The sequence below is a fragment of the Urocitellus parryii genome, chromosome 1 (genome assembly GCF_045843805.1).
Source record: "Urocitellus parryii isolate mUroPar1 chromosome 1, mUroPar1.hap1, whole genome shotgun sequence".
NCBI classification, from domain to species: domain Eukaryota; kingdom Metazoa; phylum Chordata; class Mammalia; order Rodentia; family Sciuridae; genus Urocitellus; species Urocitellus parryii.
The window spans coordinates 238982048-239001566 of NC_135531.1; positions in this window are offsets into that span (position 1 = coordinate 238982048).

The window sequence follows — 19519 nt, forward strand, 5'->3', positions numbered from 1 at the left end:
CTATGAGACATAGGGACTTTAGGTTAAGGTTTTTTATAAAGTTTAATGTTAGATACCATGTCTTTTAATATTTGTGGTATTAAAATACTATCCATGTTGTTTTGTATTATTCTAAGTAATAGTTAAAAATAGATTATTATCTTTTCAAAAAATAGTAGATAATTCCATTTTTTGTCTCTTGAACTCTAGATCTATAGTTTCAAAAATGAAAATGTTTACCTATGTTCTAAGAAGTTTATTTTTTTATATCTTGTTTAATGAGAACATTTTAAAATGAAATCAGAAACATGAGTTTGATTCTGTCTTAAGATGGAAAATGGAAATATAATAACATTAAAAAGAGACGAGTGGGGGGAGAGAAAGGGAGAGAGAAGAGAAATCGTATGGAAATGGTAGGAGACCCTCAATGTTACACAAAATTACATAGAAGAGGTTGTGAGGGGAAAGGGGGGGGAAACAAGGGAGAAAATTAAACAACAGCAGATGAGGTAGAGAGGGAAGATGGGAGGGGAGGGGAGAGTGGACAGTAGGGGATAGGAAAGGTAGCAGAATACAACAGTTACTAATATGGCATTATGTAAAAATGTGAATGTGTAACCGATGTGATTCTGCAATTTGTATTTGGGGTAAAAATGGGAGTTCATAACCCATTTGAATCTAATGTATGAAACATGATATGTCAAGAGCTTTGTAATGTTTTGAACAACCAATAATAAAAAAAAGAATTAACTATGAAAATCACAGTGCATGTCACTTGCCTGTTTTCTCTCAGTTTCATTCTCCAACTTCTTCTCTTCTAAACAAAAAAAGAAAAAAATTTCCAGAACTCCTTTGCACAGACTTTCTGATGGTGCCAAGGAGAAGCACTCACATGTGATTACAGTGCAGAATTGAATGGAGGTCAGGGTGCATGGCTCAACTCCCCCCATAGCTCTCCTTTTCTCCTGACATCTCCAATATTGGACAACTTTTCTCAGTACTTTCATTATCATTAAACAACTGTTTGGACTGAGGTCCCACTGTATAAGTCCACTTTCTGCCTTCTAGCAGGTGGTCCTGGTTTCTGGGCTCTAGTAACAATTTTATTCCTCCAGCATAGTGATGATGATAATGACTTTGTAGTTTAAAATTTCTGGATTATCTTATCATCCTTTGTTTTGTTTTTAGCTCCACTTTTAAATTGTATAAACGTTCTCTGTGTTAAATTTTCTCTGATATACTGAAGTGGTTTCTGTTTGCCTGAAACCATATATCAGCATTGTAAACAAACAAGCAAACAAACCCAAACTTATATCAAGAGGTATTACTAGAACCCCTTCAAACAAGTGTAAAATACATGTACAATAAAATAGAAAATCCTTCCATTGAGAGCTGTTACTCAATTAAAGAAACTTACACAACACTGTGAAATTCATTAGTTTTATTCCTTTTTAAGGAACTTATAGTGACAATCTTCCCAAGGTACTATCAAAAAATGAAATAACATAATTCTTATTTGATCATAAAATTGACAAATCAAATTATCATTAGTTATTCTACTAGTGAAGTTTAGCAGAAAAAATATATTTCTGTATTATAAACAAGTGTTTCAAATTTAGGAAATTCTTTTCCATTTGTAGTAGATAGGTAAGATTTTTCATTTTTCATGAAGAGGAGTCTATTGTTTAGATATTGAAAGTTCTGCACAAGTGTATGAGTCAAAGGCCTTGATCTCCAGGGTGGTGAACTTTTAGGAGGATCCATAAGGAGGTTCTTAGGTCCCTGGAGGTATCGCTCTTGAAGGGGATTGCTGGACCCCATGCTCCTTCTCCTGCCTCTTTTGCTTCTTGCTCAAGAGTTAAACATATGCTCTGTGTCACAGACTCCACACCATGCCATCTGAGCTTCCCAACAGAGGTCTAAAAGCAATGGGTACACCCGATTATGGGCTAGGATCTCTAAATGTGTGAGTCAAACAAGTCTTTCTTGTTCTAAGTTAATTTTCTCAGTTTAGGGGTATAGCTCATAAGTAGAGCTCATGCTTATCAAGTATGAAGCCCAGGGTTCATACTTGAACTAAATAAATAAATGAATTAATTATCTCAGGTATTTTGTTATAATAACAGCAAATTGATAACACAGAAATGCTCCTTTAATCTAGTCACTTCAGTGAATGATCAAAGAGTTGTTTTAGGAAAAGTACAAATTCCTACACTTGGCATAGAAGAGAGTTCCAGCTGACTTTAAAAAACTCCAACCTTTTTATATCATAATCCATGTACAATAGTGTGCTTGTTTCTTTAATAGAGTGTCCCTCTGTCTATTAGTCTAGAAGGTAACATTAGACCTCAAAATTAGAGGTCAATTTAGAGCTACCAGCATTAACAGATGTTCTCACACATAGGTATACATGGAACAAAGTTGATTTTTTATTTATTGTTTTTACTTGCTTGCTTGCATTTTTTTCTAGCATGTGGCTTATTTATCAGTAGCATTAGTCATACAAACTGTTTTACTAAGTTGAGTTTTAAACAAAATCACATTTTTAGCTTTGAATATAGTCTCTTTGATTATTTGTTTATGACATTGTTATTATGCATTTTGCCTTCAATACATTCATTTTATTTTTTGGTCCCCATGTGTAAATTTCAAAAGAGAAATAGCGTGATAGCGGAGAAGCAATAAAATTTGACAAGGCATGTGTTTGGGTTTAATGCTCAAGTGTTACAAAACAAATTTGGGGGAATTCTTTATGTTGCCTCCAAGTTTTCAGATTTTATTACATACAATCTGATGAGCAGAATCCCTAAACAATAAGAAAGTATCTCCTGAGACATTGCTACCTAGATGAGAAAATACATTTGGAGTAATTATGCACTATACATTGCTATGTTTAGTTTATTCTTCTTCACTTATGTATTTTTTAGGTCTTCAATATGCATTTGACTTCCACTTAGTTTCACTCTATTAAGTGCTATTGGATACAAAAGTGAATCAGATAAAATCTCTACCCTCAAGAATCAGATAATCATGAAAAGAACTAGACATTAAAGTGTGTACTTGTGCAAAATAGAATGAAAGAAGCAAGGATTGGTACAGAAAGGAATGACATTTGTACAAGGGAAGTGAGGAGGTAGAGATAAATAATCATTAAAGCCTTCTTAAAAATATAACTATGATCTTTGTGCTGGGCTTGGCATCCAATTTTACCAAAAATAGTATAAATATGTGAAGCAACCAAACAAGTCTGAATCACCTAAGTGGTTTTCCATTGATAGACTGAAATGGGGAGGGGTGATAAGGAAGGAGAATCTTAAGAAGCAGCATCCTTGAACCCTTGTATGGCATCATTACTGTTTGGTTGGAATAGGATCATTTAGCAACAGAAACTTCAAACACAGAAGCTTTGTAAGAAAATGGAATTTATTTCATCATGAACTGAAATACTGGGTGCTAGTTTGAGAAACAGAATTATGGTACTAGATCCAGATGACATCATTTATTAAAGGCAGCATTTTAGCAATGATATAAAATTGCAGCTGATTCAAATTGAGGTTTCAGGGGACTGAAAGGGATTGGTCAGTTTCCTCCATGACTCCTGTGGTCATGTAGGACTTACAGACAACAAGGACACCACTACTCCAGCAGAAGCATGGTCAGCTATAACAAAGCCAGGGAAACCTGAGAAGACGCTTTCTCAGCTCAACCTCTAGACTCATCTCTACCTTTATCCTTTTCTGATGTTACAATTCTTTGAGGTTACAGGTATAGAACTGTATTTCCAAAAGAATTGGGAGTGTTTATTAGGAAATGTTCATTTTCACAATACGTCAAATCTAGTACTCTATAGAATTAATTCATTTCTCAAAAAATGTTCAGGTGCCATTATCTTCTATGTAAATGAGAAGAAAGCCAAGTAAGGATGCATAAAATTAGGCAGATTTTTCTTAAGACCAACTAACTAGCTTTTTTTCTTCTTACAGTATTTAAAAAAAAATACTTTAAAAAGTAAATCTCAGAGGACTTGGCTATAATACAACTTTATTACTGATATTTAAAAGTATACAAATTTGCTGAACAAAATTTAATGTGCAAAAGTCTCGTCATCTTAATTAGCTTATAACCACTTTAGAAAATAGATTGTATACATGTATTTTTTTTTATTTTCTATTCACAGCATCTACTACAAAAGTCATTTACTTATTCAATCATTTATCTATTTATCAAACACATAGTGAATCCATACTAAAGTCAGACAATATAATAATTGATAAAGATAAAAAATAAAAAAGTGAATAAGACATACTTTAATCACAATATTCTAAAATAACTATTTAATACAATTGCCAGCCACAAGTTTGTACTAAAGAGTCAGATTTCAACAAATTTCTACAATTCACTTGAAGAAATACTATTGTTAGTATAGATTGCAGAGAAAGAAAAAAGTGTTATTCTACTATATAGGTGAGGCGATTCAAAAAGGAGTCTCACAGATTAGATGATGGTTTAGACAAATTTATAGACAAGTTGTTCAGACTGACATAAATGTAAAGTGGAATTTGCTTGTGAGAGAAAGAACAATAACTCACTTTAGTGTCTATCTATGTATTTGGGGTTTTTTTTGACGTTATTTGTATCTAGAAAACATTTTTTTTCTTTTCCTTTTAGAGAATATGTTTACATATGTTTACATATAGAAATCCAAGTTGAGATTATTTTCATTCAGGACTATTAAAATGGCAAGTATATACCTATTTCATAATTTTTATTAGGAAATCATTTCTAAGGCTTTGTTTTTAAGAGACAATATAACTTTTTCCTTCTTTCAACTTTCTAAAATTTTGGCATTTCTCTTTCATCCATTCTTATGTGATTGTCTAAATGTGTCTTCTTTGTATTTATTCTGAATGATTCAGAAAGCTTCTCAAATCAGTTTTGGAAAGTTGTAAACCAGTATTGCTTCAAATATTGGATTCTCTTGGCTCTCCTTGTAGAGTGGCCAAGTTAGAACTTGATTGCAACCAAGAGAATATAACATTTTAGCTATTTTTCCAACCTCTCTGCTATGACAAATATTTTAGCTAAAAATGTAAAATGACTCTTTGTATCGGCTTCATTCAGAAGAAGCAGTTTTGTAAGAATTTTCTAGTATCTTTTATAAGTTAGATGTTCAAGGCATCTTCAAACAAAGAAACAAATTAACAAAAGAAGTTCAAAGACACAGTATAAACAGCAATTTGAGATTTTATTTAAAATAATATATGAAGCTTGTCACAGTAGTCCTGGCTACTCAGGTGGCTGAGACAGGAGGATTGCTTGAGCTCCAGAGTTTGAGGCCAGCCAGGGCAACAGAGCAAGATTGTCATCCCAATAAGTAAATAGTAATAATAATAAGGTGGACACTTTTTCCCCCTAGAAACACAGTATTAATGTACTATAAAATATACGCTGAATATATATACATATGTGGGTGTTCAATTTATCCATTGCTGTAGATTTCGTAGAACTAGAGTTTCTAATTCAAGCAGTGTTAGAAGACTTTAATATTAGTAGTTGTTCACCTACCAGTGGTATTTTTATATTATATTTAAAGTCCTTTTACATTACTCTAATGACTTTTAAACAATTTTTCATATCGTAAGTGGATGTTTTTAACAACATAATCTTATTATTTGATTCAAATATTTATAATAGACTCTGTTTTTTTAATCACAAAATGTTTAAAAAATTATTTTAACTATAAAGCATAGAGGAAAGAGTTTTGTTTATACTACTACTTGGGAACTATCACTAATAAAAAAATGGTCATTTATCCCAAGATGTATTGAGACTACTAAGAAAATGAACACTTATTGTTAGAGTGATATTCACTGAGGACCCTGGTTCCAAAGCACTCTGTAATCTCTGCAGTGATCCCACCAAGAGAAGGGTTTAACCAGGCTGTGAATAAAAGGATTAAATGGAATGTTTTGCTGGCCACTATGGATACAGTCAACCATTCAAATAATTATATTCCAAAGTTGCTAGAGAATTAACAAAACATTCACTTAATAATTTCAGGTGCTGGAAATAAAAAGAGAAAGCAAATACAGTATGAAAAGTGTAAGTTGTTACTGAGGATAGGAAAATACTAGACCTGAATTTAGACTCTCAACCACTGAGGAATTCTATTATCTGTAAAGGGAAGAAAGGGTCTTAGTCCTATATAAAAGAAAAAATGCAAATGACTGAAAATAAATAAATAGAAACAAATACGAAAAAAATCAGTCAAGTCATGAAAATTTTAAAACAATAAGATATCATTTCTTACATTTCAGATTGACAAAGATTAAAAAGAAAAATACTGCCATGCATGGTGGTGCATATCTGTAATCCCAGCAGCTTGGGAGGCTCAGAAGAAGGATAGTCAGCCTCAAAAAAAAAAAAAAATGAAGCAATAAACAACTTAGTGAGACCCTGTTTCTAAATAAAAATACAAACTAGGGCTGGGATGTGGCTCATTGTACGAGTGCCCCTGAGTTAAAATTCTGGTAATCAAAAAAAAAAAAAAAAAAAAGCTCTACTTTAAATTGATTATTGAGTAACAAATAAATGAATGATTTATTTATTTTATGTTTATTTGTTTGTTGTTATTTGTTTTTATATGTCTATTAATTTATTTATTTGTTAAATGAATGTATTAAGTATTCAATATTTACAATATAAATAAAACTAGAAGTTTTAACTTTAGCTATAAAATCTTAATTTTTTTCAGATGACTCATTGGATAATATATTTATGTTTTCCAAAATTCCTCTATTTGTTTTTCATCCTAAATAATATGCACTTTCTGAATATATTCTTTGAGCAGACACTTAAATTTCTATTAAAAAAAATGTGCATTCCCCACCCCCAACGCCACCAATAAATCTTCATGGTCTTTGCTTTAGTCAACTTTTCACTGTTGTCACCAAAAGACCTGACCAGAACAACTTAGAGGGGGATAAATTTATTTTGCCTCATGGTTTCAGAGGTTCAATTCATAATCTATCAACTTGATAGCTTTGGGCCCAAGTTGAGGCAGAACATCATGGTAGATGGTCATGACAGAGGGAAGTGGCTCAGGACATGGCAACCAGAAAGTAGAGAGATAGCTCCATTTACCAGGGATAAAATATAAACCTCAAATATAATGACCCACTTCCTCCAACCACATCCTACCTGCCTATAGTTACCACTGATTAGGTTATACCTCTCAACTAATCATTTGACCTCTGAAAATTCTTGCATCATAACACACATGAGCTTTTGGAGGACACCTCATATCTAACCCATAACAAGATTTTTTGCCATTTAGAAATGCCATTTTGGTTATTTGTGGCTAAGAGCAAACACCCCTAAACAGTGATTTAAAACACAACTATTTAATTACTACTTCAAATACTTGAACAGAGCATAGTGAGTATTGATGTTCCCAGCTTCAAATGGCAGAATATCTGCTCAACAGAACTGGCTTCATGATTTGTAGGACCAATACCAAAAAAAGTGTGGGACATTGTTTGTAAAACATTAAAGGTTTCATATTGGTGACTGCAGAGCAGTGACACAGCACAGGATCCTTGAAGAAAGCAGAGAAACCTTCCTGCCTGCTCAGGTCACAGCCTGCCTTGCTGCTCTAGCTGGAACATCCACCAGGGCCTCTTCACCCACATGTCTGATGCCTCAGCTAGGATGGTGGGAAAGAGTTGCTGGAATGGCTCAACTAGATCCTATGTCTGGGACCTCATTCTTACTGTTGTACTGTGATTGGGTTTGTTGATGCTCTAGGACTTTTTCCTCTCCCCAGTGGATCCCCACAAGGCCTCTGACCTAGATTTAGGTTTCCCACAGCATAGGGCCTGGGTATTAAGAGAAACAAAGTGAAAGCAACTTGTTCTTTTAAATCTGGATTTAAACTACATTCTTTGGAGTAATGCTATTCACAAGGCCAGCTAATCACAAGATTCAACATTATGTGAATTAAAGACTGGTAATAGGATCAGTGTTTCTATCACATACATTTGAAAATTCTTTTTATTTTGGCTGAAATATCAATAAGCAAGCTGATAACAATTTTCAATTTCTTAATTTATCATTGATGTCTTTGCAAAATACTCATCATTATTACTGAATTACCTACAAACATGATTATCTTTAAGAAATTTGCGTAAGAGCATACCAAACGAGATTTTTTTTTCTGCTGTTCTGCTGTGTTAGAAACCTAAAACTAGAGATTCAAAACAGGGTTAAGTGTGGAACATTGTAAAGTGTGTCAACCATGGAAAGTAGAATGTTTAGCTCCCCCCCCCCATCTTGTCCAGATAGAGAGAAGATTGGAAATTGGGAAAGTAGAATCCTAGTCCTGAGCCTCCTAGGTAGTTCAGTGTTCATGAAAAGATTTTCCATTGTACAGCGAGAACAGATCACTCCTTCTTGTGTGTTTTGGGCAGGGAAATTGATTTTTAGATTATCATTCTTCTCTGGCTCCTGGCATTAGTTCTGCCAGTTTCATTTTTCATATGCAAAACCCAGCTTTAAAAAAATTCTAAAATGTAATTTTTTCTCCCCAAAGAATCTGTCTCTTGGAAATCAAAAGCACTTCCCTTTCAAGTTATTGTTTGTAGTAGATGCTTCTAAAAGCTCAATTAGGGGCTGCAAAACCAGAATACATGCACCTATACATACAGACACCGGTTCATATAGAGGGCAGAGGAAATACTGTCACCACCAGTGCAATGGGTACAAGGAAACATGAAAATCAATATCTTACTCAACATCAGAAGACAGTATCTCCTGGGCTGGTAGAGTTCACTGAGGGAGTGCTGAAGGGGCAAAACCAAGAAAAAGGTCCAGTTGCTCTCAGGAATGCTGCTGCTGTGGTTTTCTATGTCACTTCATTACCTGTCTCAAAGATGATCTTGAATTATTAGTTTTAAAATGGTCTAAATAATTATAAAGGAGGTAGTCTACTCAGTTTTATAACTGGAGCTATAAAATCAGTTAAACATATTTTTGCCAAGAAAACGAAAATAATATAACTATGTTCCTAAAAGCCAATATTAAGATTGAAAGCCCTGGAAAAGTTCTGCTAGATACAATTACAAAATTGGAAGACTTTCAGTAAGCAAATAATTGAAAGCTTTCCTAAAATTAGCTCTCTTCTTTAAAAATGAAAACTTACTTGAAAAAAGAACACTTTTAAAAAAATTGTTTGTTTTAGTTATACATGATATAGTACAAAGCATTTTGACATATTATACATACATGGGATACAACTTCCCATTCTTCTGGTTGTAAGTAATGTGGAATTACATTGGTCATGTATTCATATATGAACATAGGAAAGTAATGTGTGATTGATTCTACTATCTTTCCTGTTTCCATTTCCCCACACTTCCCTTCATTCCCTTTTGTCTAATCCAAAATCCTTCTATTCTTCCCTACCCATGTCCCCTTATTATCAGTTAATATCTGCATATCAGAAACAACATTTGGAGAACATTTGGCTTTTGGATTTTGGGGGAATGGCTTATTTCAATTAGCATGATAGTCTCCAGATCCAGCTATTTACCTGAAAATGTCATAAAGTCATTCTTTTTTATGGCTGAGTAATATGCCATTGTGTAGATATATACATTTTCTTTAACCATTCATCTGTTGAAAGGCACCTAGGCTGGTTCCATAGTTTAGCTATTGTGAATTGAGCTGCTATAAACATTGATGTGATCAAATCATCATAGTATGCTGATTTTAAGTCCTTTGGGTATATACTGAGGAATGAGATAAATGGATCAAATGGTGTTTCCACTTCACGTTTTCTGAGAATCTTCATACTGCTTTCCAGAATGGTTGCACCAATTTGCAGTCCCATTAGCAATGTATGAGTGAACCTTTTTCCAAACATCCTCACCAACATTTATTGTTACTTGTATTCTTGATTATTGCCATTATGACTGAACTGAGATGAAATCTCAGTGTAGTTTTAATTTGCATTTCTCTAACTGCTAGAGATGATGAACAATTTTTCATATATTTGTTGACTGATTGTATTACTTCTCTGAAGTCCCTGTTCAGTTCCTTTGCCCATGTATTGATCTTTTTTTTTTTTTTGGTGTTATTTTTTTAAGATCTTTATATATCCTAACCCAAATCTATATCATATAGGTTTAGGAATCTAATTCCTTAACAACACTCCTAAAATACAAGAAGTAAAATCAAGAATTAACAAATGGGATGATCTCAAACTAAGAACCTTCTTCATAGCAAAGGAAACAATCAATAATGTGCAGAGAGTGCCTACAGCATGGAGAAAGTATTTGCTACTTATACCTCAGATAGAGTATTAACCTCCAGGATATATAAAGAACTCCAAAAAACCAAACTTTTAGAGATACTTTTGATCAGGGCTTGGGTAACAGAAACTAATATTTAACTGATACAAAATAAAATATTTTGAAAAATTGTAAAACTAATTTATTCTATTTTTTAAAGTGTATACTTAAATATTGTCTCATTTGGAAGATTCAAAATAAAATTTTCCATATTGAAATGGAATAACAAATTGTAATAAAATTAACCTACTAAAAGTATAATCTACTTCTACTCTTAAACATTATTTGAAGTGAATTAAGATGATACTGTTCAATTATCTGTGTGAAAATTTAAGCACTGTACTTAAAAAACAAATAAAGGAGATTTACACATGATATACTTGACTGGAAAAATAAATGTTAAATATTAATCTCATAAAAACTCATTTTACTTTTGCCCAAAGGCATGTGAGTACTTTCTGATGTTCGGATATTATGTAAAGGATTTTTCTAAACACATGTCATGTGTTTTTGTATTTATTTTATGTCAAATTGGATTTCATGATGCCCATTAAGGAACTAAAATTTTTAAGTCTATAAACTATATCCATTTTTTGTGTTATTTCATTGTACATTATATACATTTGATATCTTCAAACACTTTCTCAAGTAGATATATGATTTATATATTATAATTTTATAATTTTTAAATTTGCTTTAACTAGTTTTACATGATAGTAAATATATTTATGCACTTTTATATATTATACATAAACGGGGTATAATTTCTTATTTTTTTTATTGTACATGTTGTAGAATCACATTGGTCTTAAAGTCATAGGAGATGGGGCTGGGTTGTGGCTCACAGGTAGAGTACTCGCCTACTATGTGTGAGACATTGGGATCAATCCTCAGCATCACATAAAAATAAAATAAAGATATTGTGTGCACCTACAACTAAAAAGTAAAAAAAAAAAAAAAAGTCATAAGAGACTATCATGCTAAGCAAAATAAGCCAATCCCCAAAGACCAAAGGCCATATGTTTTTCTCTAATTTATATATATATTTTTGCATGTTGTCTCCAAAAATTATAAAATTTACTTTAAAAATATAATGCATACTTGACATGCTAAGTTCTATGCTTCCCCAAGTGTAATAAATCCTAAACCAGTCTCCCAAATCATGTTGATCAAATCCCTCTGTAAGTAAGGAGAGTTACATTCCAATGAAGGTCAATCTAAATTAAGACAAGTCTGGTATCCTACAAAATATTAATTAAAATGTATTGAATATCTTTAGTTTAACCTGATATATTTACTCTTCATCTGTCTTTACCCTGCTCTGCTCTATAGGAGACTGGCCTATAGAAACTCCATTGCTTTGGGATTTTCTGTTGGTGTTGGCCAATGGGAAGCACCATCAAAAAATGAGAATGTGGGAAAAGAGTGATGTCAACTCATTTTCCCCCATCCTCTTCCAGCTAGGTTGCTCCTTTATGGAAGATCACAAGTTTTATCAGGCATTTAATCTCTGAATAGTTATTCTCTCTAGGTTCTGGTAACCATTCCTTCTCCATTTTGTTCCTTCAAGTATAGGGATGGTAATGGCTTCCCAAAGTATTGCTTTATAGTGTTCCTTAAACTCAGCCCACACCTTTAAAAGTAATCTCTGTATTAAGTTCTTCTTAAATTATCTGGTTTGAATGAGGAATTTGTTTTCTTCCAGGACTGATGAATACAAATACATATAATTTCTCATGTACCTTTCTGAAATATTTGTATAGATTGGTATTTTTTTAATACTCAAGGAATTCTTAATGATTTTATACATAATTTCAAAGATCAATGCATTACTAATTTATCTTCAGTAGCATATAGTCTAATTGCTGTTTCTTATGCATTTCTTTTTCATATCTTGATAATATCTACAAAGTATCTAATCAAAACTCTTTTAGAAATCTTATAATATTGTATTATCCAGACTCCATGTTTTTCAGTAATGACTAAAATGTTGCTCTGTTGTTTACCTTCATTCCTAAGCTTTTTAGTCTTATCTTTTTGTTGTTGTTGTTTAACTTTTTCAGCCATTGTCTTCACCTTCACAACTTTAAATTTTCTTAATAGCTGAGATTAAATATTGACTTAAAATAATTAAAAGTGTGGTAATTTCCATATAAATTAAAGCTTAGGAATGCAAATTAAATAAGTCCCTTAGAAGCACCTATATTTTTAAAAATTTTCTACAAACCAGCAAGGATATCATGAAAGTACACACTGTAAAGTTGTGAAGGCAGCTAGACTAAAGCAGAGGCTGCAAAATCTGGATTTTTCCGTAGTGGAATTATATCATTTACTGTTCTCAGAACTCAGTAGTATTTTAAACTCCAATAACACAGAATTTAAGATACTCAATAATATTAATGGATTATGGTCAGTGCCTAAAATTTATTGAGATAAATCAAAACTATAAGACCCCTGTGATTGGTACATTTTCCTAATACAATATCACTTTAAAGTTTGCCTTTTTTATATACTCATGTTTTTACAGCTTATACATCTTATGATACCAATTTTGTCTATAAGACAGCTCAAGTTCCTTAACTGACCTTCCTACCTCCAATCTCACACAGCTTCAATAACTCTCATCAGAAGACTTCTTCTAAAACAAAATAATTCTAAGACATTTAATAGCTCTCAATCCCTGCAAGATGATGTTCAAATCCTTTATTTTGCTTAGCAACACACTAAGGAATTTGAACTTCCTAATATTTATATTGTTTTTTTCCAGACTCTTCAGCCTTTCATGATGCTATTTCCCAAGCATGCACACCTCTGTTCATCTTGCATGCATGCTGCACACCCAATCGCCTTCCAAAATTCAACTCACATTTTGACAATATGACTGTTTTCTAAATTGTTAGCATGTTCTGCCCCACAACATGAAGGAACATATTTCTATTTTATTGCCTAACCTGCACTTATTTATTACTTCATTTGTTACATGAGTTTTCCTCTATTGGACTGTGAGCTCCTTAAGGATAGTGACTCTGCTTATTCATCATCACTTCTCCTACAACAGCTCGGTGCCTGGCATTAGAAGTACTCAATACTGAATGCTGAATGAATGATGATGGAACTTCTGGGGCAGGTCTGATTTCCATCAACCCTGCTTCTTCATGGAACAGTTAGTCTGGTCCTTTGAGCAGACATTGTTTCAAGATTTGAACTAAACTAAATTAAAAAGTGACTCTAGATGAAATATTCTTCCTTACAAAGTCATTCTAATAGCAAGTGCAGAAATTGTAAAAGGAAATTAAGGAAACACTACTATTAGACCACTAAAGTAATAATTACTGTAGCAAGCTCCATCAGTGCATGTTAAAATTATTGGGTGAAAGTTTAAGGAGAAACAGGACACTTTTCCTGTGTAGTCTCAAATTACATCCCCTTCTGTCTCCACATTACTTATTAATTACAAAGGGAAAGATAGTAGCTTTACTTTGGAGGAACTTTATAAACACTACTTTTTACCAAGTCAATGTCATCATTGTGAGCTCATTATGTACCCCAGTATGATACAATGCGAAGGACATTCATGTATTCCCCCAGACTCATAACTCCAGTGTAAGCATGAAAAAAGAGCAGAGAAGCAGACAATCTCTGTTTGAGCAACATTCTACAAAATATTCTATTACCCTTCAAAAGTATCCAAGTCATTCATGAAAGGTAAGGAAAAATCAAAGAACTAGTACAAATTAGAAGAAAGTTAGGAGACATAAAGGTTATGTGGGATTTTGGAGTAAAAGAAAGACATTGGTAGAAAACTGACAATAGCTAAATTAGTTATCAAATAAAATAAATATATGAATAACTAAAATTCTTCTTTTTTGGTAAAAATAATACAAGGAATATTTTTTATTTCCCTAAAAAAATTCTATACATCCATAGTCTGGTTTTCAAACCAAACCAAAACAGTTTTTGTTTTCCTTTTATTTAGACTTACATTGATTCAGTTTTAAGACAAACTAAGATTAACATATCTAAAATTTTAATTGTTTTACCTGTTTCCCTTTACAACTATCATGGATATTAAACTTATTGGGCAGAATATGCTAATTCAATTAGTCTAAGTAATTCAAAATTCATGCTTTAACACTTCTTCCTGTAGGTTGGGCATGTAACTCAGTGGTAGGGTGCTTGCCTAGTATGCACAGGCCCCGGGTTCAATCTCCAATACTGCAAAAAGGAGAAAAAAAAAAAAAACACCTTTCATGCTATTAACAGGGCCCATTGGTACACACCTCTTGTCCCAGCTACTAGGGAGGCTGAAACAGGAGAATTCCAGGAACTCATGAATTTGAGACCAATCAGGAAAATACTTAAAGATACTGTCTCAAAAGAAATAAAATATGAAAAACTAAAGGAAACAAAACAATAATGAAAAACTTTATGCTATGTAGTTTCCTTCATAAGTCAACTGCCTAAAGTTCACTTTTATAAGAAATATCTGAGGGTTGGGTGTGTTGGGGCATGGTAGTGCAGGCTTGTTACCTTGTTATCTCAGTAACTTGGGAGGTTGAGGTAGGAGGATCATTCAAAGTCAGCCTCAGCAATTTATTCAAGCCCTAAACAACCTAGCAAGACCCTGTCTCAAAATAAAAATTTAAAAGAGCTAGGGCTGTGGCTGTGGCTCAGTAGTTAAGCACCCCTTGGTTCAATGCCTGCTACCAGAAAAAAAAAAAAAAAAAAAGAAAGAAAGAAAGGAAAGGAAAGAAAAAGAAATATCTGAAGCTTCCAGGGCTTATTGAAACTTTAAGAGCAATTTTATAAGATTAAATCCATAAATACATTAACATTTTATTAATTTTCCCTGAAACTTATGGCACAGAACAAAAAAAAAGTTTCAAACAATTTAATTTTGTTAATTGGTATGAAAATGTATTATATTCTTGACTTGTATAATATGTATCATCTCAAACATTACAGATAGTGGTGTTGACAGATAGTATTGACAGATAGTGGTGTTCATTTAAAAGTCTTAAGGAATTTATTTTTATGTGGAAAAGGATGATCGTTACCTGCACTATTGGCATATGTGCAAGAGTTCTGTAATTTGAAATTGCTTTGAGAGACTTTCATTTTTGAAACTGAACAATGGTCTTGTGCAGTCACACCCTTTGTAAACCAGCCAATTTCCATTGAGCTGATAAAGCTTTATCTCTGTATATTCTCAGATTGCCAAGCCAGAGAGATAGTTGACTCAGAATCAACATGACAAGTCTCAGTTCTGGCAATTCTTGCCACAGTTTGCCTTTAACAGAAAAGCCACTGTTAGAATTAATTTTACCCCTATAATGAAAAAGATACTCAGTGAGAGAATGTCTTTTGTTGTTAGGTTGTGATAGGACCAATGTCCCCTTTACATTTTAAAGCATGATGACATTTTCCCAAATCACATTATGTCAGGCTCAAGCGTATAGGTGCCTTGCTTTGCTTCGTTTTTCTTTCAGTCCCTATCATCAGGCATGGGTAAATTCTGATATAGGATTTTGAAGAGGAATTTAGAAATTAGCATTCTAGTGAAAGACTTCAAGTCATGATTTTCAAATAAAAAGCTTTCTATAGCCCCAAATCATTTTTAGACCATTTATCTTTTTACTCTGTTGAGGAACAATTATTTAATAATTATTTTATTTTATTTGATATTATTATTAAATATAAAATGTTATATTTTATATAAAACATTTATATAAAGATATTTTATATTTTATACAAAAATTCTGGTTGTTCTATTTTTGCATTTTAAGTGAGTTTTCAAATGAACAAAATATCTTCTAAATGCAGCAATTTTTCATGACAGTGAAACCGCTTTGAGCAAATTTTCCAGGTCTGCAAATGTTGTGGTAGGACAGCATGCCTCAGGAGACCACTCCTGGTCAGTAAGCCAGGTCTTCTCATGAAGTGGTCCCAAGATACTCTCTTTTGATTATGGCTGAACCCCATATAAAGACATTCACTCAGTACCATCTAGAGAATACACAGGAGCTGAAACTAGAAGTAGAAAGCTGATCCTGGACTAAGATCTGTGCTTTCCCTCTTTCCTACTTTAGTGTTTGTGTGTTCCAAGTATTATTTGTGTCTGCAGTTCTTGTAGGATAATGGCCTTTTCACTTAAGGAGTAGTGATTTAGGGGTGGGAAGGTAAAGAAATAATACAAATAGGTGTAGAATAGATTTCACAAGATGGAAAAGCATCCTCTTGCAAGATCAGAAGAAAAAATTGAATAATGAACTATGTTCAAGTAAATTGAGGTATAAGCTGAACACAAGTCTAGTAGAAGAGTTTTGGGGTCAAAGGTAGGGAAGAGAAAGCTGTGATAAGAAAACGTAACAGTGATTCCAAAGTTCATTAGGAAAGACAAACTTGAAAGAATATGATGAAACTTTTTTAAGAGAGGAAGAAAAAATGAGGAGAATGTGTCCCAATAGATATTTTGAAATAATTATGGGCTGGGAAAATTGATAATGTTTTATTGTAGGAATGAATGTATCCACAGATAAATGGGAAAACTCTATTGTTAGCTCTTATGGTGCCTTTGTCAAATCAAAACTATTCCACCCAGAGCACCTGCTCTGTAGATCCTTGGCTAGGGCTGAGGATGGCTGTGTAGCTAGAGAAGTAGCTCTTTCTCCAGGTTCCAGGGCTCCACTGGCTTGAATGGCAAGGGATCTCGGCTGAATTTCTGTGGGTGATGGGCCTTTTTTAGCAGTCTCATCTCATACTGCATTTTTGACCACATCTGGAAGTTCTGCAGGGAGATACCACATTTTATTTCTAAGTTAGCATGGGACAAAAATTACTTCTAAAAGCACTAGGTGATGGGTTATTCAGTATATGGTGTTGGACACCTAGATACTATTTGGGGAGAGGGGAGGAAAAAGCCTTATCTTCCTACTTCATATGAAAATTAGTGGAAAGCAAAACTAAAACCACATAATACTAAGTGAAAATATAAGAGATTTGGTTTTGTAGCATGTCTTTATGAACATTACTTTAAAAGAAGTCCCAGATATCATGAAAGATTGCATTTAACGGATGCTATTTGTTGGAGAGTCTCTCAGGGACCTCAACAAACCTTGGAGGGTATAGAGTAAATATGAGCAATAGGTACTCTTAGTGGGAAGAATGCAGGTGATATTTATTTCCTTTTTGCACTTGCCTCTACTAATTTTCTTTTTTTAATGCACATGTTTCCTGTTCTTAATTAAAGATCAAAATAAAGTAGTTCTTTTAGAATGACAGATAAAGTGATGAAAGTTTGAAAATAAATATAACACTTATTAATACTGGAACCCAGATCCCCCTAGCAACACCAAAGACATTGCTCATTGTTGTACATAACACACGGGAACCTGCCCCCTTTTCAGACTGAATTTTTAATTCCATCATGTTTTTTATTTCTTATGATACATTTGAAGTAATACAGAACTAAACAATTGCATATGTTATTTGTTTTTGTAATAATCAACAATAAAATTCTTATTCTGAACATAATAGGAGGTTTTTAGCCTTAGTCGATGTCCTTTTAGTTCAGGAAAGAAATTTCAAACTGGCATGAGAAAGAAAATTAATTTTAAAATTAGAAGGCTGCCAAGTGTTTAGCAGCGTATGTGCAACTATGATGAATGTAAAGTATTGTCAAATGGAAATCTAATGTTTTGCAATAGGTAGAACTGGCATTTTCTAATGGTGCTGTCCTGCCTGCCTTATGCAACTCTTTCCTTGGCATATCCTTTCTACACTTTCTGGGGCATGCTATAGAAATCTGATTTAAAATCTTGTTCTGTTTGGTTTTAGTGTTGTTAAAAACTCAGTTTTGACATCCTTGAGATTTTATACCTCTAAGCCATTTCATAAAGCAGTTCATATCAAAAGTCAGGTCACAAAATTTACAAAGCAATAGCAAGTCTAGAAATCTTAAACATTGGTAGGAAATGTAAAAAAATTATTTTTGGTATTGTATGCGATGATTTGGAAAAGTCAGTTTAGAGATTTGAGTATCCTCACTCATTCACCCATATTAGATGCACTTTTTAGCCATAATTTTTAAGTATCATGAAAAGAAAGCACAGACCTCTACAGGAAAGGCTGAGCACTATCTTCAGGGAGTTGTTTCAGCACTAATTGAGGAGCAGACTGGAATATGAGAGAATTCTTACTGAGAGGAAGGACATAGGGTCTTATCTTTGAGAATCTAAGAGTAAGTTCTGTAAAAACCCAGGGAACTCTCAATGTTGAGTTCAGTGAGAAAGTGTTTGAAAATCCTTCTCTTTAAAGCTATCAGAGGAATCCAAATAAGGAATAAGTACATGCGTATTTTATTTAACTAAATTAAAATGATTTTTAATGTATGTGTCACTGTTGTGATAAAGGGGAAAACAGTTATAAGAAGACCATGGGTCAAATATTCACAGACCTAACTTCTAGTCCTAGCTTTAATACCTACCAACCAAGAGCTTTTCCATTAATTTATAGGACAGAATTTACAATGTTTGATCTCTGCAACCTGATTTGTTATTTGGCCCTGTACTAGTTTAGGTGAAGATATATGTATTGAAGACTGATCTAGTATTTCTCAGGAAGAAGTTAGCACACTCCAGTTGTTTGCCTTTATATCCTTGGGCATTTAGAATTCTTTATTAGAATAATCTTTAGTAAAAGCAAATACAATAGTAATTGTATTTAAAACAAAAACAAAACCTCATATTTGTAAGTATACAATGAATTTGGTCATCCGGTCAACTTCCTGTTCCTAAGTATTAGACTACCATTTGTTTTTATTTTTTATGTTTATAATAAATGATAATGTAAATAATGTTGTTTAAACTTCAGTGATTATTCATAGATTAATTGTTCAATGATTATCTATAGAAAAAGCACCTAGCATTCCCTTTACAATAATGTTTTCATTATAATAATTTTTAGTGTATGATTAATTGTTGTAATAAATGGGAAAATAGTTAAACAAAGATGACTGGCCAAAGTATCCGCAGGCTTATTCTCTGATCCCACCTTTAATACTTCCCAACCATGAAATTTTGGGAAAAAGTCACTTAAGATTACTGGGCTTCAATTACCTTATATTCAAAATAAGGGAGTTTGGTTAGAGTTAGGTGATCCCAAACATAATTTCCATTTAAAAATTGTGAAGC